This window comes from Emys orbicularis, chromosome 11, assembly GCF_028017835.1.
Source record: "Emys orbicularis isolate rEmyOrb1 chromosome 11, rEmyOrb1.hap1, whole genome shotgun sequence".
NCBI classification, from domain to species: domain Eukaryota; kingdom Metazoa; phylum Chordata; order Testudines; family Emydidae; genus Emys; species Emys orbicularis.
This window is the reverse complement of record NC_088693.1, coordinates 2,168,747-2,182,095: the sequence shown is the minus strand read 5'-3', so window position 1 is coordinate 2,182,095 and position 13,349 is coordinate 2,168,747. Positions and strand designations below refer to the sequence as shown.

General features: G+C 61.8%; 1 protein-coding gene across 1 annotated transcript in view; it reads left to right on the top strand.

The window, feature by feature from the left end:
* The first annotated feature begins 534 nt into the window (after positions 1–534).
* The window catches only part of TTLL4 (tubulin tyrosine ligase like 4), a 45,961-nt gene continuing 33,146 nt past the window's right edge, over positions 535–13,349 (top strand). Inside the window, exon 1 of the mRNA XM_065413219.1 lies at positions 535–579. The gene's annotated coding sequence lies outside the window, so the exon portion shown is untranslated. The remainder of the gene's footprint in view (positions 580–13,349) is intronic.

Here is a 13,349-nt window from a genome sequence, read left to right as displayed (position 1 = left end):
CGTGAGGTAGGGGGGTCGGCTGGGAAGCCTGACCCTGGGACTGCTGTGCGGGCGTGGGCCTGTGTGGATGCACATCCTGGAGGAGAACCCGGGGTGGCAGTGCTGGCGCCGGGGCGACTGGCTGGCTTCACGCCCAGGTCCAAACCCCGGCTGGGGGCCTAGAGCGAACCCTGGCTTGGCAGGCCATGGCCGGCGAGGTGGAGCCTGGGGGCCGGACCCCAGAGCTGGAGCCATCGCCCATCAGCCCTGCTGGCCACGGAGCCCAGCTCCAGCAAGAGCCATGCTGGGAGCCCTGCCCTGGGCTCTGTGCCACGCGGGACATGCTGGGAGCCCTGCTCTTTGCTAGCGCGGGGCATGCTGGGGCCGCAGTGCCATGAGGCGCGGCGCATGCTGGAGGCTGTAGTTCCATGAGGCGCGGGGCATGCCGGGAGCTGTAGTCGTGGTGACGGCGCACGTGGTGTTCCGGCCCCACCCCGGATCTCTATGGTAACGGCGGGCGGTTCGGCGCCCGGCGCGCGGGGAGCCTGGGGCCGCAGGAAGAAGCCGGGTGGGGCCCAGGCCGCCCGCCCCGCCGCGCTGGTGAGTCCGAGGGTCCCCCTCGCCCCCGGCCAAGCCCCCCACGTGTCCGGCTCCCTCCCCCCCCGGGCCAGCCCCCCCCGTCTCCCCAACTCCCGCCCCCCCCGGCCAAGCCCCCCCACCCACAGACGTGTCCGACTCCCCCCACGGGCCAGCCCCTCCCGTCTCCCCAACTCCTGCCCCCCCACCCACACACGTGTCCGACTCCCCCCACGGGCCAGCCCCCCCCCCGTCTCCCCAACTCCCGTCTCCCCAACTCCCGCCCCCCCCGGCCAAGCCCCCCACGTGTCCGACTCCCCCCTCCCCCCCACGGGCCAGCCCCCCCCCGCCCCCCCAACTCCCGTCTCCTCAGCTCTCGGCCCCGGCCAAGCCCCCCCCACCCCCCACGTGTCCGGCTCCCTCCTCCCCCCTGGGCCAGCCCCCCCCGTCTCCCCAACTCCCGTCTCCCCAACTCCCGCCCCCCCCGGGCCAGCCCCCCCCCCGTCTCCCCAACTCCCGCCCCCCCCCGGCCAAGCCCCCCCACCCCCCACGTGTCTCGCTCCCCCCCGGGCCAGCCCCCCCCGTCTCCCCAACTCCTGTCTCCTCAGCTCTCGGCCCCGGCCAAGCCCCCCCCACCCCCCACGTGTCCGGCTCCCTCCTCCCCCCTGGGCCAGCCCCCCCCGTCTCCCCAACTCCCGTCTCCCCAACTCCCGCCCCCCCCGGCCAAGCCCCCCCACCCCCACACGTGTCCGACTCCCCCCACGGGCCAGCCCCCCCCTCGTCTCCCCAACTCCTGCCCCCCCACCCACACACGTGTCCGACTCCCCCCACGGGCCAGCCCCCCCCGTCTCCCCAACTCCTGCTCCCCCACCCACACACGTGTCCGACTCCCCCCACGGGCCAGCCCCCCCGTCTCCCCAACTCCTGCCCCCCCACCCACACACGTGTCCGACTCCCCCCACGGGCCAGCCCCCCCCGTCTCCCCAACTCCCGTCTCCCCAACTCCCGCCCCCCCCGGCCAAGCCCCCCACGTGTCCGACTCCCCCCTCCCCCCCACGGGCCAGCCCCCCCCCGCCCCCCCAACTCCCGCGTGTCCGGCTCCCTCCTCCCCCCCGGGCCAGCCCCCCCCCGCCCCCCCCAACTCCCGCCCCCCCCCGGCCAAGCCCCCCCACCCCCCACGTGTCTCGCTCCCCCCCGGGCCAGCCCCCCCCCGTCTCCCCAACTCCCGTCTCCTCAGCTCTCGGCCCCGGCCAAGCCCCCCCCACCCCCCACGTGTCCGGCTCCCTCCTCCCCCCTGGGCCAGCCCCCCCCGTCTCCCCAACTCCCGCCCCCCCCGGCCAAGCCCCCCCACCCCCACACGTGTCCGACTCCCCCCACGGGCCAGCCCCCCCCCGTCTCCCCAACTCCTGCCCCCCCACCCACAGACGTGTCCGACTCCCCCCACGGGCCAGCCCCCCTCGTCTCCCCAACTCCTGCCCCCCCACCCACACACGTGTCCGACTCCCCCCACGGGCCAGCCCCCCCCGTCTCCCCAACTCCTGCTCCCCCACCCACACACGTGTCCGACTCCCCCCACGGGCCAGCCCCCCCGTCTCCCCAACTCCTGCCCCCCCACCCACACACGTGTCCGACTCCCCCCACGGGCCAGCCCCCCCCGTCTCCCCAACTCCCGTCTCCCCAACTCCCGCCCCCCCCGGCCAAGCCCCCCACGTGTCCGACTCCCCCCTCCCCCCCACGGGCCAGCCCCCCCCCGCCCCCCCAACTCCCGCGTGTCCGGCTCCCTCCTCCCCCCCGGGCCAGCCCCCCCCCCGCCCCCCCAACTCCCGCCCCCCCCCGGCCAAGCCCCCCCACCCCCCACGTGTCTCGCTCCCCCCCGGGCCAGCCCCCCCCCGTCTCCCCAACTCCCGTCTCCTCAGCTCTCGGCCCCGGCCAAGCCCCCCCCACCCCCCACGTGTCCGGCTCCCTCCTCCCCCCTGGGCCAGCCCCCCCCGTCTCCCCAACTCCCGCCCCCCCCGGCCAAGCCCCCCCACCCCCACACGTGTCCGACTCCCCCCACGGGCCAGCCCCCCCCCGTCTCCCCAACTCCTGCCCCCCCACCCACACACGTGTCCGACTCCCCCCACGGGCCAGCCCCCCCCCGTCTCCCCAACTCCTGCTCCCCCACCCACACACGTGTCCGACTCCCCCCACGGGCCAGCCCCCCCGTCTCCCCAACTCCTGCCCCCCCCCCACACACGTGTCCGACTCCCCCCACGGGCCAGCCCCCCCCCGTCTCCCCAACTCCCGTCTCCCCAACTCCCGCCCCCCCCGGCCAAGCCCCCCACGTGTCCGACTCCCCCCTCCCCCCCACGGGCCAGCCCCCCCCCGCCCCCCCAACTCCCGCGTGTCCGGCTCCCTCCTCCCCCCCGGGCCAGCCCCCCCCCCCGTCTCCCCAACTCCCGCCCCCTCCGGCCAAGCCCCCCCACCCCCCACGTGTCTCGCTCCCCCCCGGGCCAGCCCCCCCCCGTCTCCCCAACTCCCGTCTCCTCAGCTCTCGGCCCCGGCCAAGCCCCCCCCACCCCCCACGTGTCCGGCTCCCTCCTCCCCCCCTGGGCCAGCCCCCCCCGTCTCCCCAACTCCCGTCTCCCCAACTCCCGCCCCCCCCGGCCAAGCCCCCCCACCCCCACACGTGTCCGACTCCCCCCACGGGCCAGACCCCCCCGTCTCCCCAACTCCCGCCCCCCCACCCCCCACGTGTCCGGCTCCCTCCTCCCCCCCGGGCCAACCCCCCCCTGTCTCCCCAACTCCCGTCTCCCCAACTCCCGCCCCCCCGGCCAAGCCCCCCCACCCCCCACGTGTCCGGCTCCCCCCTCCCCCCCGGGCCAGCCCCCCCCCGTCTCCCCAACTCCTGCCCCCCCGGCCAAGCCCCCCCCAACCCCCCACATGTCTGGTTCCCTCCCGGGCCCCCCGTCTCCCCAGCTCTCGCACCCTGGCCAAGCCCCCCACTTGTCTGGCTCCCCTCCACATGCCAGGTCCCGCCCAGTCTCCCCCTTGGGTGGGGCCCCTCCCAGGCTGGGGCCCCTACGTGTCCAGCTACTGCCCCTGGGCCAAGTCTCTCCCCTCCCACAGGGGACAACAGGCCAGATCCCACCTTACCCCTCCCCCTTTCCTTTCCCATTGCTGAGGGGGCCCCCGTAGGGTCCCACCTCCTCCCCAGGCGGGCTCCCCACTGCCTCTCCTGCGCTGAGGGGACCCATCTCCCTTCCCCCACCCGAGAGACCCAGCTTCCCCTCGGTCCAGTCCCCACTCCCCAGCTGGCATGTCCCCAGGGCACAGCTCAGTGCACGGGGCTGGCAGCAGGCGCCGCCCACCCCTGGCCCGGAGCGGTGCCCTCGGTATCGCTGCCCTGCAGCTTGGCCCCGGGCGTGAGACGCGCACTGGGCACTTGCTGATATTACCGTTTAAAGCCGTTCTTTAATGGCTACCGCAGGGGAACTGCTGAGGAAATGCCGCCCCCTCTACCAAACCCTGGGGTTTCAGTAGCTCCGAGTCCGCCTTCCTCCCGCTTACAGATCGGGGTTCGGGTCACGGGCCTCTGCAGCATACGAATGCCGAGCCTGGTTCTGTGTGACGAGCCACGTGTTCACCTCCCAGCCTTAGTCAGCTTTTGTGGCCAAACCGGCGGAGGGGTACACATGGTGTTCCTCCCGTCGATGGAACTCCCCTGCTATGCCGGCAACGTAAAACCCCCTCCACCAGACGCTTAGGGGGACGCTGTCTTACTTGGCTGTTGGCTGTCTCATCAATTTCACGGCTCTGCTGGAGGACCCATGACATTGACAAGGAAGCCGATTCCTGGCTTCAGAGCCTGGCTGCTGCCCGGTCTCCGCTCCAAGCTGGGCTGCCACCCACGCTCCTGGCTTCGGCTGCCTCCCGGGGTCCCGGCTCCCCGCTGGGAGCACAGCAGCCGACCAGACTACGGGTGTGGATCTCCCTGCCGGAGGTGAGAAGCCCTGGCTCTCAGCCCCCCACACTGCCCCTTGTCGGTCAGTGGAAGCGCTCCTAGTGAGGACTGCGCACCGAGGGCAGTGTGGACATCAGCCACGGCAGGAATTAATGGCATGGCTGTAAGTTGACCTAACATAGGCTGACTTCTCTTTGAAGTGTAGACATAGCCTTAGTCTGCACTTCAGAGTTGTGTCGGCATATCTACATCGGTCGGGGCGTGAGAAAACCATGTCCCTGCCTGACGAGGCTGTGCCGATAAAACGCGCAGTGTGGCTGCAGAAGAGGGCTTCTGTCCCCAGTTAAGTCGTTCCGGGAGGTGGAAAAACCCCTGGTGGTGGGGCAGACCGTGTGTGCGCTAGGGGGCTATGCTAGCATAGGCTCTGTAATGCAGCCATCCCCCCGCACCTACATTTCCAGCCCACTGAGTGACACGGGGGGGGGGGGGGGGGGGATGAAATGAACAGGGAACGTTCCAGCTGAATAGCTGGGAAGATATCGGACATGAAGCTGAATCAGGCTTTGGCAGCGCCGCCCCGAGGGAAGTCGTGGGAGTTCTCCTGCTTGGGGGGTCTAAGCTAGAGTGGACAGAACCTGAGTTACTGGCCGGATGCAGGAGCTGCTGGGAGTTGGTCCGTGGCCTGTGTTTTGCAGGGCAGACTGGCTGATCACAGTGTTCCCTTCTGGCCTCAAAATCGATACATCTAGAATTGTACAGCAGGGTGCGTGCCAGCATAGGCCACCCGGGTGATTGACTGGGTCCTCTGATAGCCCGTCACCCTCACTAAGATCTTACGCAGCACCAGTCACTGTGGTCGCTGACACCCAGGGTTTAGTGAGTGTGAAGGCAGCATTTGGGGCCGCCTCTTTTCTCAGTCTCCTGAGGTGGAGGAGCCCTGCCGAGCAGCCTTCCCGTGACCCCTTGGTCGCTGCTCTGCTGTCAGATAAAGGAACTGGTGGCTCAGCCAGGGGAGCTGTACCCAAAAGGGACACTGAGAATAGCCTAGAAATCTGTGCTGAACTCTGCCTCCAGCCTGGCTGGGAGTCCGAGTAGCCAGAGGTGGGGAAGCCCTGTTAGCTCATCCAGCATGGGAGAGTTTGTTCCTTATTGTCCTGTCACTAGTGTTGTAGCCAATCGAGTTTCAAATGTTACACGAGCTGATTGGGAGATTGGTCCCACACGCTACAGAACCACCTCAGCATCTTCGCTTTCCCTTTAATCTGACTTGGCCCAGTTACACCCCATGTACCGGACTGAATTATTTGTATTGCGTGGCCCCTCTGGATCCTGATCAGGGCCCTAGGCTGCTAGGGGCGGCAGAAACATGTACGGACAGTCCCTGCCCAGGGAGTTTACAATCTGAGTTGGACAAGATGCAACAGGTAGGGAAGGTAACTGTCAAAGGAGCCTGGTTATGCCTGAGAAGCAGCCATCTGTTTGTCCCCTTCCTCGCCATTGTCAGATGCCAGTTCTGTTAAATAATTCCTCCCCTCCTTCGTGTTTATACCCTGCAGGTATCAGCAAGACTCTTCTGTCTCCCAGTTGTTGCTTAGCTGAGATAAGTAGATTTTGTTCCTCACAAGTCGGTCCCCGCAGCCGCCTAATTATTTTTGTGGCTCTTCCCTGAACGCCTTCCAGTTTGGCAACGTCTTTGGTGAAATGCGGCGCCTAGAACTAGATGCCACGCTTGTAGGGTAGCTGCTCCAGGGCCTTGTGGGAGAGGGCGGGGCTGACTGCCTCCCTCTGTGATGTGATCGCTCTGTGTGTAATGCCCCAGCGCGTTTTCTGCCCATGTGTCTAATCTCAAGGGTATCCCAGCCGAGGTCAGGGTAAAGCAGACAGAGGGGGCTGCCGTTAGGTGTTGGGGCAGGGACAGCGGATGATAAGTACTACAGTGTCGTGCTTTTCCCCACCTTGGGCTGTATGGACAGGCTCACGGTCATTAGTGCTTCGCTCCTGATTGCCAGTACACAGCGTGGGGAGTGTGGGTTTGAGAGCGTTTTCCGGCTGCTTTCCAGGGTGGTGACGGCGGCTTCTCAGTGCAGTACAGCGTTGAGCTGGTCGTAACGGGCATGTCGTGGGGGCACCCCCAGACTTCAGGTTCTGTTCCTTTGTCTGCTGCTAAGCCTTTCCTTTGCCTAGCATTGGCCTTCGGCTTTGCTGTACCCCCGGTTCTCCGTCGCCTTGTTCCTGTGCCAGTTCCCCTCCTCCGGAGATGTGGGATCTCCTTCCTGGCCCAGGCAGCAGCACCAGGGAGAGCTGGAGCCAGGCCTGTGGAGGTGGCTGGGAAAGAGGCATTTCCCAGATGTGCTGGGGCTGTTAAATGGGAGGTGGGCTTCCAGACACTGTAATCCTTGGGCAGCAGAGTTCAAAAATATGACTAGAGCAGTCACTGCTACAGGGACAGTTGCATTAGAGGCTTGGTGCTGGAGGACTGCTTGAAAGCTCTGGGACAGTGTTTGGGTGCAGGAGGGGGCTCCGGGCTGGGGCACAGTGTTGGGGTGCAGGAGGGGGTGTGGGCTGCTGGCTCTGGGAGGGGAGTCAGGGCGGGGGTTGGGGGTGCAGGCTCTGGGAGGGGTCTCAGGGCTGGGGGTTGGGGTTTGGCTGCCTGCCAGGCGGCACTTACTGCGGGCAGGTCCCGGTCGGCGGCGCAGCGAGGCTAAGGCGGGTTCCCTGCCTGCCCCGGCCCCACGCCGCTCCTGGAAGGGGCCAATGAGCCTCTGCAGAGGGGTGCGGGGGTGCACATGGGAGGGGTGCGGGGTGCACATGGCTCTGTGCGCTGCCCCTCTCTGCAGGCACCGCCCCCAAAGCTCCCACTGGCCACAGTTCCCCATTCCTGGCAGGAGCAGTGTGTGGAGAACTCTTTCCCCAACCCCAGAGCCACAGGGCCACGCTGGCCACTTCTGGGAGCGGTGTGGGGCTGCGGCAAGCAGGGAGCCGGGCTTAGCGGCTGCATTGCTGGAGATCGCAAGACGGGTTGGTGACCACTGTCCTAAGCCCTTGTTTATGGACCTTCAGCCACCTCTCCTCCGTGTCCACGCTCAGCAGGTGTAGCCCTACCACCTAAGTTGGCCCCCACCCCAATTGGAATGAAGTTTCTCTACAAGGTTTTGTTGCACACTCTCAGGTGTACTGAAATCTTGGCAAGTCACATCCACCACTCTGTGCACTAATTGTGCCGACCAACCCAAGAGCAAATGATGTTTATCAAGAGCTCTTCTGCAATCCACAGCTCTGCCTATCGCTCGGGCTGCCATCACCCCTAAAATATTCAGTGGCTTCTTTTGTCAAAACTGTGTGGGGTCATTCAACCAGAAATAGGTGTTCACTTCCCCTTTTTCTTATTTAACTTAAATGTGTGTTTGAACGTCCTCTGTAGTCTACTTAGCTGGACAGTAATGGTGATCTGCAAGGAGGGGGAAACGGAGTCATGTTCCCTTCTTTACACGTCCGGACGCAGCAAAAGATTGTTAAAAAAGTTTGATTTTTATCTTAGAAATATCAGGAAAGTCAAATCTTGTCTTCTCTTGTTTTTAGTGGAAGGGTTCCTGGGTGAGTCCGAACCAGAAATGTGTCTGAGAAGCTTTCTCAACCCTTGACTGAAGGGTTTGGGCTGCTGAATCTTAAAGCAAAAGAGCTTTTCTTTCTCCCCCAGTGGCTGAAATAGGTGTGAACAAAACCAGAAGAGTTCACAACAGTGGGAATGACAACCCCTCCCCTCAATTAATCAGGTTTCCCTTAAGTCAAGACCTATGTTAAATAAACACAGTGGGCGTGGGTCTGGGTGGCGGTGGTGTGGGGGGGAGGGTCAAGCTGTCTTTATACACCTTAAAGAAGCACAAAGGCAAATTCCAAGTCTTTTTCCCCCGGAGCTGAGCACCTCTGACATCCTTCTGTGGGTGTCAGCTCAAGCCTGTTTATGGAGCAGGCAAATAGCTTCCGCAGCCTTGTGTTTGACATGTGGTGTGTATGGAGTGGAGATGTGGCTCAGTTCTGGGGATTCTCATGACTTGTGTTACTGCTCAGCTGAGGATACAGCTGAGTGCTGGGGCCTGTACTCCCGATAGGCCCGCCAGGTTTTTGTGGGGGGTGCATGCTTGAATCAGCACAGAGATGCATTAGATGTGACCTCTGGTTAAGCAAAACTTGAACATCCTTCATTGTTGCTGGTGTTGGTCTCTGCCCTGAGGTTTGTAGAAGGGGTCTCTGCTGCCCAGCACATGGGGTGGGATAGAAACTGCACAGAGACCCAAACCCTAATGTTGCAGCTGCCGGAGCCGAGAGGAGCGGACGGAGGGGCATGGACTGCCCTGTGCTGCTGGCTCTGTAGTCAGTACAGCAGCTGGACCGCGTGCCCTATGGCCTTGCTCTCTCGCTGTCCCGTGCGGGCGGTGCTAGAGGATGACTTGCTGAGTCACGTTTCTGCTCTGCACTTCCTTGATGTGTGTCCTTTGGAGAAAACTGCTGCGGTGGGATTTCAGGCTGAGCATGACAGTGTCTAACCCGTGCCTGAGGCCATGCTGGGGAGCTCCCAGTAACAGTACTCGGCAGGTCTGCAGCCGTTTCCAGCCGAAGACCTCGGTGTCCTTGAAGCCCCCAGTATGCCCGGACTAATGCATCGTGCGGATGTGGGAGGTGAACTGACCTGCCTGAGGCTGCAGGGCCAGGCTGTGGCAGAGTTGTGCCTAGAATCCAGATCTCCTGAGTCTGTGTGGTGCCCCCCCCCCCACCGTATCCCATTGTGAACAGGAAAACAAGCCTGAGCATGGTGGGGCTTGTCCGGCTGGGTATCTCATGTAGGGGCCAGCTGTCTAATTAACGGATTGCTTTGGGAGCTCATGCACCTCCCACAGAGTCTTCATTCAGCACTACGCAGGCAGCGAAGCCAGATGGGTGGACTGCAGTGACTGGTTCCAGCATGGGCAGTGTCTGCTGCTGGCTGGCCTGTTCCTGTGTAGTAACATTATTAACAGCCTTGCTCTCTCAGCTCCCTCGGATTAGTCTGAGGGCGCGACTTGCTTAAAATGACCCCCTCAAGTCCATTCAGCCCCACGTCGATACTGTTAAAATCCAGCTCTGCGAAGTGCTTGGAGATCTCCGGAGGGGAAGCGCTGCGTGAGTGCTAAGTACTATTGAAGCTCGGACCATCACCAGTTATTCTGGGATCCTTTTCAAATCCAGCAGGAAGTCTCATGCAAACGCCCTTTGCAGGATTTGCATCCCAGGTGTTGCAGGTGATTTGGGCGTCCCCATGTTTGGATAAACTGGTGCTCCCGTGTGCAGTCCAGAACCCTGTCCCGGGTACCGGCATTACGCTCGCTCGGAGGAATAGCCGTGAACTATACAGGCACCGTGCCCTGCTGTGGGTGGGAAAGGGGGTAGTGCATCCGAGGGAGCAGTTCGTAAAACACTGCCCTGGCAGCACATGGAAAGTACCAAACAGGGAAAACTTCCCTCCTCTGTCTTTCCATGTCTTACGGCTGTAGAGGCCGAGGTGGGGAGAATCGCTGGAGACGGCTCGCTGTCCCCGTGCACGCACTGCATGGTGCTTATAAGCAATGGCAAAACTCCTGCTGAATTCACTAGGTCTTGGATCTACATTAAAGGTGCTATGTAAATCCAGTAACTATACCAAAGAGCAGTTCTACTTGGTAGATCTCTAAAGATGGTCTTCAGGGGCCCCGTATGTGTCTCACCATGAATCCAGATCCAACTTCCTTCATTTACGAGTGTTTCTTTCTGACTCTTAGCCCTGCCAGCTTACCTGGGAGCTGAGAGGCAAGCTGGTCTGTTCAACAATAAAGATTCCAACCCTACTTAATCGTTCTGCAGCTGATTTGTGAGCCAGAGTGGAGCCCAGCATCCTCGCCTGGCGTTGGTGGCTTGGCAGGGCTGATGGCCGTGACAGCCCGCGGAACAGAGCGATGGAAGATGAGACTGCCCTAGAGATTTTAGAGGACGTGGCCGTAGCAATACCTGGCTCTGTTTCAGATGCGGAGTAAATGCTAACCACCAGCTCGGTTAACAAGGGAACAGCAATAGAAACAGGGCCGGCTCCAGGCACCAGTGAAGGAAGCAGGTGCTTGAGGCGGCCAAGGGAAAGGGGCGGCACGTCCGGGTTTTCGGCAGCAATTCGGCGGCGGGTCCCTCGGTCCCTCTCGGAGGGAAGGACCGGCCGCCAAAGAATGAAGCGGCGCGGTAGAGCTGCCGCCGAAGTGCCGCCAATCGCGGCTTTTTTTTTTTTCTTTGACACTTGGGGCAGCAAAACAGCTAGAGCCGGCCCTGGTGCCGGGGGAGAAATCTGCAGAGCAGGGCTAGCCTGTTCCTGGCAGCTGCTACTTCTCCTGCAGGAAGAGCCTAGGACATGGATGGTTGATAGTCTGGGTTTCGGTTTGCTTTCGAACCCATGGCTTGACTTGGTTGGCAGACTCGGCTTTTGTGATGCTGCTCCCCAGTTCTTACCTCCCCGGTGTCCGTTAGCACGACCTGTGTTATGCCATGCACCTGGGGTGCTGTCAGGTGAGGCTTGCTCTCTCCCCTGAGAGGCGATGGCATTTCCCGTCGCACTCTGTGGCATTGACTGAGGATAGCAGTAAAATCCTAGATGTTAGAGATGGAAAATTCTCAGCTCAGCCAGCCCGTTCCCTGGGGCCAGGCAGGGGTTGTTCCCAGTGGCAATGCAAAGCTTTGTCCCGTCTAACTTGCTTTGCGACAGCTTTAGTGAGTGCTTGGAGGTTAGCTGGCTCGAGGACGGTGTAGCTTTGAATGAGGAAGCACGTGCCTAAAATCTCCAGCTACTGAAGAATTCTCCTCTGAGAGTTGGTCCCTGTCTGTCCTGTGCTTTGCCAGTGGCGCCATGAATTGTTTATTTCCTGTTCTCGGAGTTATCTCACTCTGTTATCTCTGCGTGGTTCACTTTTCCTTCCTCCCCATCTCTGACCATGCACGGTCTCTGTGAGTTGTCTACACAGGGAAGCTAACCGCTCGAACTCTAGTGATATAATTTATACTGCTAACTATGCCGTATAACTGCTTGTGGGGAGTATTAGAGAGACAAGGTGGGGGAGGGAATATCTTTTATTGGACCGACTTCCGGTGGTGAGAGAGAGACGGAAGAGTGCTTTCATCAGCCCAGTGACTGCCTCTCGGGTAGGTGGATTACTGACCCCTACGGGGGAATACCTCTCATCAGGGTAGTGTCTACACTGAAGTGCTGCACCTGTGCCACTGGAGAGGTTTAAGTGTAGACATACTCTGAGTCAGCCATATCCTGGGTGGTGGGTTTCTTTCCTCCCTCCTTTTTACACAGTTTCTTCTCAGATTAACCTGATTTGTCCCCTGGAAGGAACTCAAGTGCCTTTGCAGTCTCGTGTGCCTGGGGAATGAGAGCTGGAAGCAAATATTAAGTAATCTGTTTACCAGGAGTAACTCAATCCCAGCAGCTCATGGTGTCTTGGCTTCAGTCTCTTTGTCTTGTGCTAATCGATGTGAATGTCACAACAGGGAGGAACGTGTTGTTGGGTGCAGACTAGGTAACACAATACCGAGCAACAGGCTTGATTCTCTCTGCTGGGAGCCAGTCTCCACCGTTCTACTAGTTGGCATTGTTGATGGATCCGTATAGAACCATAAGGACCTCCAGGCGGACGGGTCTGCGCTATCTGCTGTGCTGGTGCTCCGGTGAGCCCTGTGGATGCCAGGTTGTGTGTGGGAGCGTTTGTTGTGATGCTGCGAACACTAGCGAGCAGGATGGGAGGACAGGCAGTCCATAGGCCCATGTACCTTGTTCATCTGTGGGGACCTGCAGCTATTTCACACGCTCTCACTTGTAGCTCTTCGCAGCCGTGCACATGGAGGGCGATGCACTGAAGTCCTGCTCTGAGCAGCTTCCTTTCCTCGCTGGCGCACAGAGCTGGGCAGAGCCGCACAGAGAGATCTGAAAGGGGAGAGTCCAGATGTGTCGTGCTCCCAACTGCTCGGTTAGTGGGAACTAAGTCGAGTCCAGATAATGAGCCACGGGTGGATTCTCTGGGTGCTCTCTTCTCCTACACTGCAGCCTGGAGCGTGTGTCGCCGCACAGGCAGACAGACATGTTTGCTTTGCTTGAGGCCCTGTGCTGAAAGTGGCCATGGAGCCGGGGTGGCGTGGGTGGCAGCTCAAGCAATGACTCGAGTATGTACCCGGGGGGCCGGGGGGGTTTGTACTCAGGTGACTAGCCCGGCTGCCGCCCTGGCTATGCTGCTACTTTCAGCATGCTGGCTGGAGAAGAGGTAGCGCCTCCGTGAATCCCCGTTGAGAAGCATGCTCCCAGCTGCTGTGTAGACACCCCCTTAGTGAGCAGTGCTGGGGAAGGGTGTCAGCTTGGCAGCCACGGAGACGGAAACCATCGTGCACTCCCAGCTAAAGGCAGCAGGGCACAGCTTCTGTCTTGGGCCTGACCCAGAGAGATCGCTTCTGTTCGGTCCTGTGGCCTGTGCCCTGTACCTCTCTGCAGAGCCTGCCGCTGACGTGAACAGAGACTCCAGGGAGACCACATCTCCCCTAGTTCGGTCGCTGCTGTCCTGAGCTGGACTCAGGCTGGAGGTGCTGGTACTAGGGCTGTGAAATCCATTAACGCCTGGGAAAGTTCAGGTCTGCAGATGATCCCTGCTAGGCGCTCTGCTTGTCCGACCGAGTCCACTCCTCTCTGAGAGCTGTCTCCTCAACTGGACCCGATGGCCTGGAGTTTGCATGTGGCTCCTTTCCCATTGCCAGTAGTCTGAGCTGCCAGGGCCCTTTACAGACCAAGTCTGTTCCTGCTGCTCCAAAG